The sequence below is a fragment of the Sturnira hondurensis genome, unplaced genomic scaffold, assembly GCF_014824575.4.
Source record: "Sturnira hondurensis isolate 20B ecotype Veracruz unplaced genomic scaffold, ASM1482457v3 Scaffold0006437, whole genome shotgun sequence".
NCBI classification, from domain to species: Eukaryota; Metazoa; Chordata; class Mammalia; order Chiroptera; family Phyllostomidae; genus Sturnira; species Sturnira hondurensis.
Window position 1 is genome coordinate 9,953,798 of NW_028079068.1, and position 12,515 is coordinate 9,966,312.

A 12,515-nucleotide genomic window follows, 5' to 3' on the forward strand; every position below is an offset into this window, starting at 1 on the left:
TCCTAATCGCCTGAGTTCAAAATTCCACCTGGTCAAACCTGAGGCTGGCTGCAATTGCTAGGCCTCAAATCTTCCTTGCCTCTTCAAACCAATGCTACCCAAGTGACTGGAAGTAAGGTATCCCCCTCCCCCACACTTAAATGTTAGGCATCCTACCTGTCAGTTCCTCAATGGGCTAAAGTCTCATATCCCACAGGCATTTCAGACTCCACATGGAGGTGTCATCACTACTGGCAAAGACCACACAGGCTTTAGAGCTGGACAGCCCCGGGTTTAAAGGCTTGGGTTTTAAGGGCTCCATCACTGACTAGCTATGTATCTCTGAGTAAGCTATGTAAGTTTTTAAACCTTTGAGATCTCATCTGTAAAATAAGATAACAATACCTTCCTCACTTTGATGCTATAAAGATTAAATAGTACATACAAATACATGGAAAGCACTTAGCATAGTGCCAGGAAGCTGTTTTGTCTGAAACCAGACACGGCTGAGCAGTACCAGACTGCCCGGTTTGAAATCTTGACTCACCACTTACTGAGTAACCTCAGGCGAATCACTTATGCTCCTTGTGCTTCAGTTTTCTGGACTGTAAAGAGGATATTAAGAATATCTGTTGGGGGAGAGTAGGATGGGCAGAGGAGGGCAAAGGGGGAAAAATTGGGACAACTATAATAGAATAACAATAAAAAAGATTTAATAAAAAAAAAGAATATCTACCCCTTCAGGGGGAACACTTTGTAAAGTACATGACTGTCTAACCACTACACTGTACACCTAAAACTAATACGAAATAATGTTGAATGTAAACTATAATTAAAAATAATAATAAAAAGAAAAAGAAAAATTTTAGTATATTTTAATAATGTAAATAGTATCTAACTTCATTAACAAAAACTTTAGAAAAAAGAGTATCTACCCTGACAGGACTGCTGAGAGGATCACGTAAATTAACACATATAATGCACTCAGAACAGTGCCCGGAACACGCCAGTGCTACTACGGTTACTACTACATGACAGGTACATCCCCCAACACACCCAAATCCACCTTCTCTCCTTCCACAGGGCAAAGTCATTCAATCAAACCACAAGTGCTGCCTGGGTGTCTGTCACGGGCCAGGTGGCAAAGAAAGACAGTCCCTGACCTCTGAGAGCTTAGAGTCTAGGGAGGAATGCAGGCAACTGAACAAGTAATGACAAGAGAAGACGAAAGATGATAACGCAAGTGCAGGTGCTACGGGACTACAAGGCAATCGCGTGTACTGGGAGTGTGGCATCAGAGAAGCCCCATTTAAGCTGAAAGGTAAAGGAGGAGTCGGGGGTCCTGGGCGTGCACCTGTGAGGAGGAGGGCTGAGCAGGCTCTTCCAAACGGAGGAGCGTGGACTCCACACTATCTCTTGCAACCTGTCCTTTCTTCTTCTTAGCGGCTGTGTAAAGCCCAACCATCATCATATCCATCCAAATCAGTGCTTCTTAGACTTGAATGTGCCTCCTAATTATTTGGAGATCTTGTTAAAATGCTGGTTTTGATTTTACTAAGTCTGGAACAGGTCCCAGGACTTTACAGTTTTAAGGGCTCTCAAGATGTTGCCAGCACTGTTGGGGCTACACTTTGACAAGGCCCCAGAGAGTTCCACCTCTGGAAAAGCCAACTTCAATTCATTAAATTAACTTATTTTAATGTGATTATCACCAGCACAATCATTTTCAATCCTGATCACATCACTTCCCTGCTCATAGTGCCTGAATAGCTTCCCACCACCTTCCAAATAAAATCCCAAGTCCTTAGTATGACCCTCCCTCACGACTTAGCCTCTGCATATCTCCTAAGCCTCTGCTCTCTGAATTCCTCCACATCCTCTGAAACACACACACATGCACACGCGCGCGCGCGCGCGCGCGCTTTCAAAATTTACCTCGTCTGTAATTTCCTTAAGTGCACACTTCCACCTCCTGGTCTAGGTTAAGAATCAATTCTGTGAGTTACTGAGAAATCCTCCAGATTCATCTCTAACATAGCACATATCAGTTCTGACAATATAATTGATCATTTGTCTATTTCCACACTAGAACTTCAAACTGTTTGAGGGCAGAGATTATGTGCCTTGTTCAACTACCTCATACATAGTAAACAATGAATATCAGCAGAGGGAAAAATGACATAAAGAACAGCTAGCTCAGAGTAAAGCCCGAAATAAACAAAATATAGGACAATCATCTGAAGGGTACAGGAAGGAAAAGGGATTTAGATATGAATAAGAACTAACAAAACCATAAATAGAAACCTCACTATTAACGACAGTGTGCCTAGTATGGCTATAGGTATGTCCTTGCCACTCACTAATCCAATCACTGTTCCTCAGGTAAACAACCAAGCAATACGGAAACTACAGCACCCTAAAGCAGGTACCAAGCCTGCCACCTTTTCCACTCTCTGTTAAGTCCCTTAGAATCTGGGAGTGGAGCATGAACTTCAACCCTCAAATTTCCTGACACAGCGAAATAGAACTCTACTTAGGTCAGGAATCAGTTTAATACCCTAAATACAACCAGAATAAGAGTGAGAAGGAATATGCATTCAGGGGCCTCAATTTTATCACAGAGTAGGGGTTGGACAGGAAGGACGGGGCAGTACAGGGTAAAATAATGATAGCATGAAGCTATCAAATAAATGCAGAATGTGGACTTCTCACTATATTCTTTTTTAAAATTACTTTTAAAAGATTTTATTTATTTATTTTTGAGAGGGTAAGGGAAGGAGAAAGAGGGAGAGAAATATCAATGTGTGGTTGCCTCTCATGCACCCCAAACTGGGGTCCTGGCCCACACCCAGGCATGTGCCCTGACTGGGAATTGAACCAGCGACCCTTTGGTTTGCAGGCCAACACTCAATCCACTGAGCCACACCAGCCAGGGCCTCTTTTTTTTTTTAAAAAAAAACAACTTTTTATTGAAGCATAACTTATCTACAAAAAAAGTACACCAATCAAAAACTTATACTTTGAGGGTGGGTAGAGATGGAAGAAGGTATGGGGGTATAAATGGTAGAAAAAATACAATAAAAAGTAAATACAAAAAAGTTATAATTAGGTAAAATTTGGAAAGCACATCTATGTAACTGCTTACCGAGATGAGGAAATGGAACATTACCAGCACGCTAGGGCCTCCCCTCTCAGTTATCACCCTCGACTGGCCAGTTCTGTCTGTTTTCAAACCTGACATAAATGTCACATAAGATGCTTTGGCTGGTGTAGCTCAGTGGATTGAGCACGGGCCTGCGAACCACACGATCACGGTTCGATTCCCAGTCAGGGCACATGCCTGGGTTGCAGGCCAGTTCCCAGCAGGGGACGCACGAGAGGCAACCATACAATTGATATTTCTCTCTCTCTCTCTTTCTCCTTCCCTTCCCCTCTAAGATAAATAAATAAAAATAAAAAAATTATAAAAAATAAAATAAAAAACAAAACTATTATTTAAAAAATGTCATATAAGATGCACTCAAGTGCCTGTATTTTTCCAGCTCAGTATGTTTCTGAGTTATTCAAGTTGCACTAAGAGCAATAAGCTGCACTTGGCACTTCACTTATTTTTACTGCTGGAAGGCATCCTATTGCATGGATATTCATAATTTACTGAACACATTCCCGTTTTCATTTTGGGGGCCATGAAAAACATTATCACTATGAACATTCTTGTTTATGTTGTGCTCATGAAAATGAAAATATTTCTGTTAGGTATGTATCAAGGGTGATGGGTATGCATATATTCAGTTAGGTACTAGGAAGCAAATTTCCAAAGTACTTGTATTAATTTATATTCGTACTGGCAGAATATCAGTGTTCCAGTTACTTTACATCCTTGCCAGTGCTTGGTGTTGTTTGTCTTTTTACATCTTACCAACTAACTCATGGCTGAATGAAGCTTATCTAACATATGTATTGTCTCTATAGAGCGTATCACAGTCATTTTTGTGCTTGGGAAAACTAGGCATCACTTCAGCTCTACGTCTAAGCTACATTTTAAACAATGAAACCCCTAAGAAAAAGCACAAAAAGGCAAAAAATATGGCACTGAGTAGATCATGAGAACAACACTTGGATTCGAGTCTGAAAGCTTACACAGGAAGGCAGAGCGATGCCTTGTTTGAACTCAGCAGAGAATATACATGTCGGGTGAGTCAAATTTCTGCCACTGTGCACATGTCCATGAGTGCCCGCTAAAATGAAGAAACAACCACAAGTATTAATGGTGGGATTAATAAATACATTTATAAATAAATTTTAGTGAGTAGGCAAATTTGCAAATATAAAATCTAAGAATACTGGGGATCAGCTGCGCTGTTGATCACTTGATCTGAATGATTTCAAGACAAATTTGCTCTGATTTTAAAGGCTATGAGCTAATTCTTGCCTACAGATGTGGTAAATACCTTCTAAGGGCCATAAATTTACAAGGGAAAGATGGTCTCGTCAAAATCTTCTGTCGAGTCTAACAGTGACGACGACTGTGGAAGAGAATTCAATCATCTTAAAGGTGTGTTGGTGCTGTGGTGTTAACAGGAGTCCACTCCTGGTTGTAAGAGGTCTCACACAATGCAGATTTTTAAAAAGACTTTTATTTATTTATCTTTAGAAGGGGAGGGAAGGAGAGAGAGAAACATCAATATATGGTGTTGCCTCTCGTGTGTCCCCTGCTGGGAACTGGTCTGCAACCCAGGTATGTGCCCTGACTGAGAATCGAACCTTGATCCTTTGGCTCGCAGGCCCGTGCTCAGTCCACTGAGCTACACCAGCCAGGGCTACAATGATGATATTTAAAAGGCCATATTCAGACACGCAAGACTATCACTATAGAATAGTCATGCCTATGCTTGAGCCGCTCGACTGCTGACACCCACCCAGGTACACAGGAAGGTCAATACGACCTAGTGATTCTGCCATGTTCTCCTACTCGCTCATTTCTCCTCATCTCCACATCGGTTGTCAAATATTCTCTACTCTTCTCAAATACAGAACCTCTACCCCTTACACTCAGTACATTGCTTGTACTCCTTTTTCACCGAGAAAACAAAAACCATTAAATGGAAAAATGTTCTTCAACTTGACACCAAAGCCTACAACCTTATCCACACTGTTTTCTCCTATCTCCCTCCTGTTTTATCCATTTAGCTACCCTATGTCTTTTGATGGGAGCATTTAAGCCGTTTACATTTACAGTGATTATTGACAGATGTGTATTTATTGCCATTTTACCTTTTCTTAACTATGCTCCTCCTCCTCCTCCTCTGTCTTCTTCAGGCAAGCCCTCTAGCGCTTGTTGTACCACTGGTTGGCGGTAACCAACTCCTTTAGCTTTTCCTTGTCTGGGAAGCTCTTTAGTTCTCCTTCAATTTCATTTTTTTAAATATTTTATTTATTTTTAGACAGAGGGTAAGGGAGGGAAACACCAATGTGGGAGATAAACAGCGACCGGTTGCCCCTCGCACACCCCCAGCATGAGACCTGGGCTGCAACCCAGGCATGTGCCCTGAGAACGAACCGCTGACCTTTTGCTTTGCAGGATGATGCTCAACCCACTGAGCCACACCTGTCAGGGCTCGCCTTCAATTTTAAATGACAGCCTCACTGGGAAGCGCAGCCTTGGTTGTAGGTCCTTGCTTTTCATCACTTTGAATATTTCATGCCACTCCCTTTTGACCTGAAATGTTTCTGTTGGGAAATCAGCTGACAGTTTTATGGAAACTCCCTTGTAGGTACAGGTACCAAACTGCCTTTTTCTTGTGGCTTTTAAGATTCTCTTCTTGTCTTTCACCTTTGCCATTTTAATTATGATGTGTTTTGGTGTGGGCCTCTTTGGGTCCATCCTGTCTGGGACTCTCTGTGCTTCCTGGACTTGTGTGTCTTTTTCCCTCACCAGGTTGGGGTTTTCTGTCATTATTTCTTCAAATAGATTTCTGATTTTTTGCTCTTTCTTCCCCCTATGTTGTGAATGTTGTTAGGCTTCGTATTGTCCCAAAGGTCCCTTTTACTATACTCATTTTTAAATTTTTTTTAAATTTTTGATGCTTCGATTAGATGTTTTCTACCTTGTCTTCCAAATAGCTAATTCAATCCTCTGCTTCATCTAACCTATTATTCATCCCTTCCAGTGTGTTCTTTGTTTAAGATATTGTATTCTTCCTTTCTGATTGGTCCTTTTTTATGGGTTCTATGTACTTTTTCATGCCATTGAGCATCCTTACAATCATTAACCTCATGGGATTATCATCTTTATGAGGAGACAGCAGAAAGCTGGCACGGCTTGCTGTCTCTCTCTCTGGCACACAGAGGCAAGGCAGTGCGAAGACGCAGGGGGAGGGCAGCCATCTATAAACCAGAAAGAGAGGCCTCATCAGAAATGAACCCTGATAGCTGCTGATCTCAGACTTCTAGTCTCCAGAAAACACATTTGTGCTGTTTAAGCCACCCAGTCTGTGGTGTTTTGTTATGGCAGCCTGAATAGACTGTACACCATGTAAATCTGATCCCTCCAACCAGTGTTCTGGATCAAATTCTCCCTTACCTTCTAAGGGACAATTCTCTATCAATCATCCCCCTCACTTACATTCCCTCAACCTTTCACTCTGTTGACTTCTTCCCATCAGCACAGAATGTGTTCAGGTTTCTCCTATCCCCTAGGGAAATCTTCTACCTTCCCCTTTCAGCAAATGCTACTCCCTGTACTTACTTCAGAGAGATATCCCCAATTCTTTCCTTTCCATTCGCTCCTCAATCTACTACAGTCTGGCTCCTCAATCCACTGAAACTATTTACGCCAAAGTCATTATGTCCTTGTTGCTAAATCTAATGAAGACTTTTTACCTAACTTTACTTCTTAGGGTTTTGACATTATTAACACCTTTTTCTTGAAAGACTTTCTCCCCTTGGCTTTCCTAACATTATTCCATCATTGCTTTCACATCCAAGATACCTTCCTTCTCAGTTTCCTTTGGAGCCTGGAATAATTAAATTTATGGTACTGCTATAAAAGAAATGACCAATGTAAAGTGTAAAGGAAAAAAACCAAAACTTCCTTCAATAGAATGTTCCAAAAAGGCATTTTTAAGGTGACTATACTTTAGTTAGGACCAGAAGGATGAGAGAAACACTCCAATGTAAGAACAACCTTGGAATGTTTAAGGAATGGAAAGATAATTTGTTTGGTAAGAATTTTGTGAATGAGCGGTGGAATGAGGTTGCAAAGACAGGAAAAAGCCCAAATGTGAAGGGCCTTATAAGCCAATATAAAGATTTTGGATTTCATTCTAATGGGTGTCATAAAAGGATTTTTTGTTTTGTTTTTTAATTTCATTTATTTTTAAAGAGAGGGGGAGGGAGGGAGAAGAGAGGAAGAGAAACATCAATGTGTGGTTGCCTCTCACATGGCTCCCACTGGGGACCTGGCTCGCAACCCAGGCATGGGCCCTGACTGGGAATTGAACCAGCGACCCTTTAATTTGCAGCCTATGCTCAATCCACAGAGCTATACCAGCCAGGGCTTATTACAAGATTTTAAGCAAGGACCAAACCAAAAGATGACAGTAACCAGGAGTAGGCTGATATTAACAAAGATGGAGAAAAACAGATAGATTTGGGGGTAATTTCAAATGCAGAATTCACAAGACTTGCTCATGAACTGGATGTAAGAGGTAAGAGAAAAGGAAAAACGACTTCCAGTTCTAGTGTGGACAACTGGGTGAAGGTGATTTACCTAGATGAAAAACACTTGGGTGGGGTGAAAAAGGTAATGTGTTGTGGGAAAAATCAAAAGTTCTACTGTGGGCATGTTAAGTGTGGAACACCTGTGAAACATTTATGTGGACACAGAAAACGGGCAGGAGACGGGAGTTTGGAGCTCAAGTAAGAGGAGGCCGTCAAGCTCATGGTGGCAGACTTCGAATCTCCAAAATTCTAATGTTCATTTGAGAGCTTGAATTGTATCACTGACCACAATCACTACCCATTTTCTCTCAAGTGGCAGACTCATTTTATTCATTTTCAAGAAAATGGCTGCCAAACGCTCAAGTCTGAATACTTTCGTCTGTCAGCTGTTCTTTCAAAGCACGCAGCAGAAAGTGCTTTATGTGTACAGGTGACCGTGAACAACACGGGGGTTAGGGATGCCAACCCAGCACATTCAAAATCCACAGAACTTTTCACTCCCCCAAAACTTAACTACCAAGAGCCCACTGTTTTCTAGAAGCCTTACAGATAACGTAAACAGTGGATTAACATATATTTTGTATGTTAGATATATTAGAACACTGTATTCTTACCATAAAATTAGCTAAAGAAAGGAAAATATTATGAAAATCATAAGAGAAATATTTATAATATTTATTGAAAAAAATCTACATAGAAGGAGACCTGTGCAGTTCAAATTCATGTTATTCAAGAGTCAACTGTACCAACTGTACTACTCATTTCATCTAAAAAAAAGAGAGATTAAGAATTGTACAGTTAGGCTGATATTTAATAAAATTAATAATTTTCATTGCTGTCCTGGCCACGTGGCTCAGGTGATGAGAGTGTTGTCCCATATACCAAAAGGTTGTGGGTTCAATTCCCAGTCAGGGCACATGCCTAGTTGCAGGTTTGATTCCCGGTCAAGGTACACATGGGAGGCAACTAACTGATTGTTTCTCACATCGATGTTTCTCTCTCTCTCTCTCTCTCTCTCTCCTCCCCACCCCAAGTAATACCCACCCCACCCCACCCCATACCTCTCTTTCTAAAGTCAATAAGCACACCCTTTGGTAAGGATTAAAATAATAATAAATAATTATAATTATTATTTTAATTGCTTCATCAAGGACATTCTTAATTGAAAAGGGAAAAAAATTTAACTGCAAATGCACAGTAATAAAAAATACAATGACAACTACCGGTCTGGTGCCAAAGTTTTACTATGGAAGGCACTAACAGTTTTATCCACCATTGTTTATGTACCATTTGTGCAAATATCAACACAATGGAAAAGGCAAATAACATGTTAATATTATCCAGATAGCTTTGACCTCCCCCATCTTGGAATCCAGGGAGCACACTTTGAGAACACTGATGTAAAAGGTGCTGGAGACCAGTGGGAGGTCTGGGGTTTACCCAAGGGCTTCGGGTAAGACCTAAATTTTCCTTTTTGACTGCAAATGGGTATCTCAGAAAAGTCTCTTCAGTCTTACACACTTCAATAACCTCTGCCATTAACTGTGGGGATTTCCTCCTTTTTACCTTCCCCTTTTTTTATTCAGGGAGTTTCAAAGGCAAAAGTGTTTTCGTAATAATCCTAAAATATTATTTGCCTTTTTCCCTTTTCATTCTCTCAGGAGTGTAGAGCGGCATTTTCCAGAAGCTGTATGATTTGTGATGATGTCGTTGCTGCTAACTAATGGAATGCATGAGTCTGTATTTTTGTGTTCTCTAAAATTAACCAAAAAGACTGAATTAGGATATAAACAAGTGTTTTCAGCTCATTACTGTACTATGCAACTACTATCTTCAGTTATACCTGCTATGTCTCTAACTTTATTTTCATCCAATAAACTATTATTTTTAAATCCCAAAGATTTCCTGGTGCCTATGTGGAAATACAAATAATAAGTACAGATTGTTGACTTGTTTCCAATAATATTCAAAAAACTTTTTTCAACCCTTTTAAAAATGTTTAAACTGTTACTTCTTTAGAATTTAATAATATTCTAAAGTAAAAACATTATTGATAATGTTTGAGAAACATTGAGTGTTTTCTCTTTATATTTAAAGAGGAATTGTGCACCTTTAAAAAGATCAGAAGCCCTGGCTGGGTGACTCAGTGGGCTGGAGCATCCTCCTGTACACCGAAGGGTCACGGGGCTGATTCCTAGTCAGGGCACGTGTCTGGGTTGCAGGTTCGATCACCAGACAGGCACATAAGGGAGGCAATCACTCTGTTTCTTTCTTTCTCTCTCTCTCTCCTTTCCTCTCTCTCTAAAGCCAATAAACATATTCTCAGGTGAGGATTAAAAATTTTTTAATAAAAAGATCAGAAGACATTTTTTCAACCTACAGCTGTACCATCTTATATCGAAATATACTGAAAAAGATGAAACTAACATATTGAGAGTTCTCTGACTCATGGAAGAGAAGAATCTACCCCAAAGAATCTGAGAAAATGTGTAATATAAAATGCAAATATAATGAAATCTGTATTTCCCTCAGGTTTATAGTTGATAATATTTTGTCTTGAACAAAGTGATTTTGAATTGTTATGGCGCCATTTTAGTTAAGAAAACGGAATTGAATTTTTTCTTTTTTTAAATTGTTGTTCAAGTACAGTTGTCTCCATTTTCCCCCTACCACTACCTCCCACCCCAGCCATCCCCATTTAGGAACTGAATATTTCCAAGAGCAACAAGATGAGCTCTTTAAAATGTGTCATATACCATGAAGACTGGCTCAATACAAAGATGAGTGACTCTTCCTCCAGAAAAACCCGAGATGAAAAACTGAATGGAACAGATAAACCTTTAGGGTTAGGTCTGGACTCTACACAGCAGTTACGAATGTTGTTGAAATAATTAGTAGGCAGCAAGGGGCCACTGTTCTTCTAAAAAGAGTAAGAATCTCCTTTCATTGTGATTCAGAGAGGTATCTGACAAGGAGAGAAAAAAAACTCAGGTGATCCTTCTGTGCAGAATCCCAGCCTACGGAGAAACAACTCAGCCAGGACAATCCGAAAGCCCAGAAAACCAATGGTTGAGACCTAATTCTGAGATGCTATGCTTTTCTCTCCCTTTTTTTTTTCCTTTACTGTCAAGAAAACAACTGAGGATCTGGGCATACACAAAGAGATCACTGCTATGAAATTTATGCCCCAAAGTATTCTGGGGAGAGAGCTGGCTCTTCATTCTGATAATCAACAACTTTATTCAACTTGTTTCACATCTCGGCGTGGATCCAGGAAACCCAGTCTCCTTATAGAAAGCTCACTCTGACCAACCCTCAAATGAGGCCCTTCAACTCAAGAAACTGATTCTTACTTTCTGACTTACCAAATGCAACAGAGGGTCGTTTCCTTAAAGTAGTCACTGGAAGTATCAAGGCTATTCTGACTGTGGGATAACAGAACAGGTTAGCTCTCAAAGGAGAGTGGTCAGAAGGTTATCACTGTTACTGCGCACATGTTAAAAAGAGCGCATGACAGCCCTGGCTGGTAGGTCAGTTGGTTAGTGTTGTTCCAACGGGCCAAGGTTGTGGGTTCGATCCCAGTCACAGCACATACAAGAATCAGCCCATGAATGCATGAATAAGTGGAGCAACAAATCAATGTTTCTCTTTCTCTCTCTCCCTTCCTCTTTTCCTTTAAAATCAATTAAAATTTTTTTAAAAAGAGAGAGCATGTTTTTTTTCCAGCTGCAACCTAGCTTTGAGAGGCCTGGATTCTCTTCAGTAAAAGTTTTTTCTTTTGCTGCAAATATTTGGAAAATCTCTGAATTGACTACTCTTTAGAATTCGTAGATCATCTATTATGGTGACCAAGTATCCCTAGTGTTTACAGTGAAGTTTGCCTCAAACTTATTACTTACTGAGGGAGCATAATTAAAAAAATGAACAGCACATATACCCAAGAAGAATATCTGGGGATGGTAGTATTGTTTAAAAACCCCAGGCACCAAACCGAAACATGAACAGATAAAGAATAAAGGTGTTGCCCTGACTGGTGCGGCTCAGTGGGTTGGGGCGGTCCCACAAAGTGAAAGGTCTCTGGCTGAATTTCCGGCCAGGGCACACGCCCAGGTCCCAGGCCAGGACCCTGGTTGGGGGTGTGTGAGAAGCAACTGATCAATGTTTCTCTCTCACAGCAATGTTTCTCTCCCTCTATTCCCCTTTCTCTAAAAATAAAATAAAAAATGTAGAGTTGTTGCTAGATTCAAAAGTCAGCTCAGATTCACAGATACAGAAAATAGATTGATGGTTGCCAGAGGGAAGGGGACTGGGTGGAAAAAGAGAAGGGATTCAAAAGTACAAATTGGTAGTTACAAAACAGTCACCGGGACATCAAGTACAGAAAGGGGGATATAGTCAATAATACCGTAATGACTGTGTATGGTGCCAGGTGAATACTGGAGATACGGGGTGAAACGTTTTGTAAAGCATATGACCGTCTAACCACTATGCTGTATACCTGAAACTAATACAAAACTGCACTGAATATAAACTGTAATTTAAAAATAAAGTTAAAAAGAAAGGAATAAATTCATTCACTGACTGAAAAAAAAGTCAGGTCAGCTCAAGAGCTCCCTCTTGTGGAGAGAGGGAGAGAAAGCAGTACAGCCACAGCCGAACGAACGCGCAGCGTCAGAACAAACCAAACTCAGGTATGACCACTCTCAGGTAACCCGAAGGAAACGACCGAGACTCGGTCAGGACTCGGACAGGCGGAGCTGAGGTATGACAGGCGTCATGCACAACCCAAGGAATTCATCCTTCAGGACTCAAGT

The 12,515-nt window shown here is 40.6% G+C and overlaps 1 protein-coding gene across 2 annotated transcripts in view; it reads right to left on the bottom strand.

The window, feature by feature from the left end:
• AHCYL2 (adenosylhomocysteinase like 2) overlaps positions 1–12,515 on the bottom strand; it is a 156,758-nt gene that overhangs the window by 63,611 nt on the left and 80,632 nt on the right. The window lies entirely within an intron of this gene.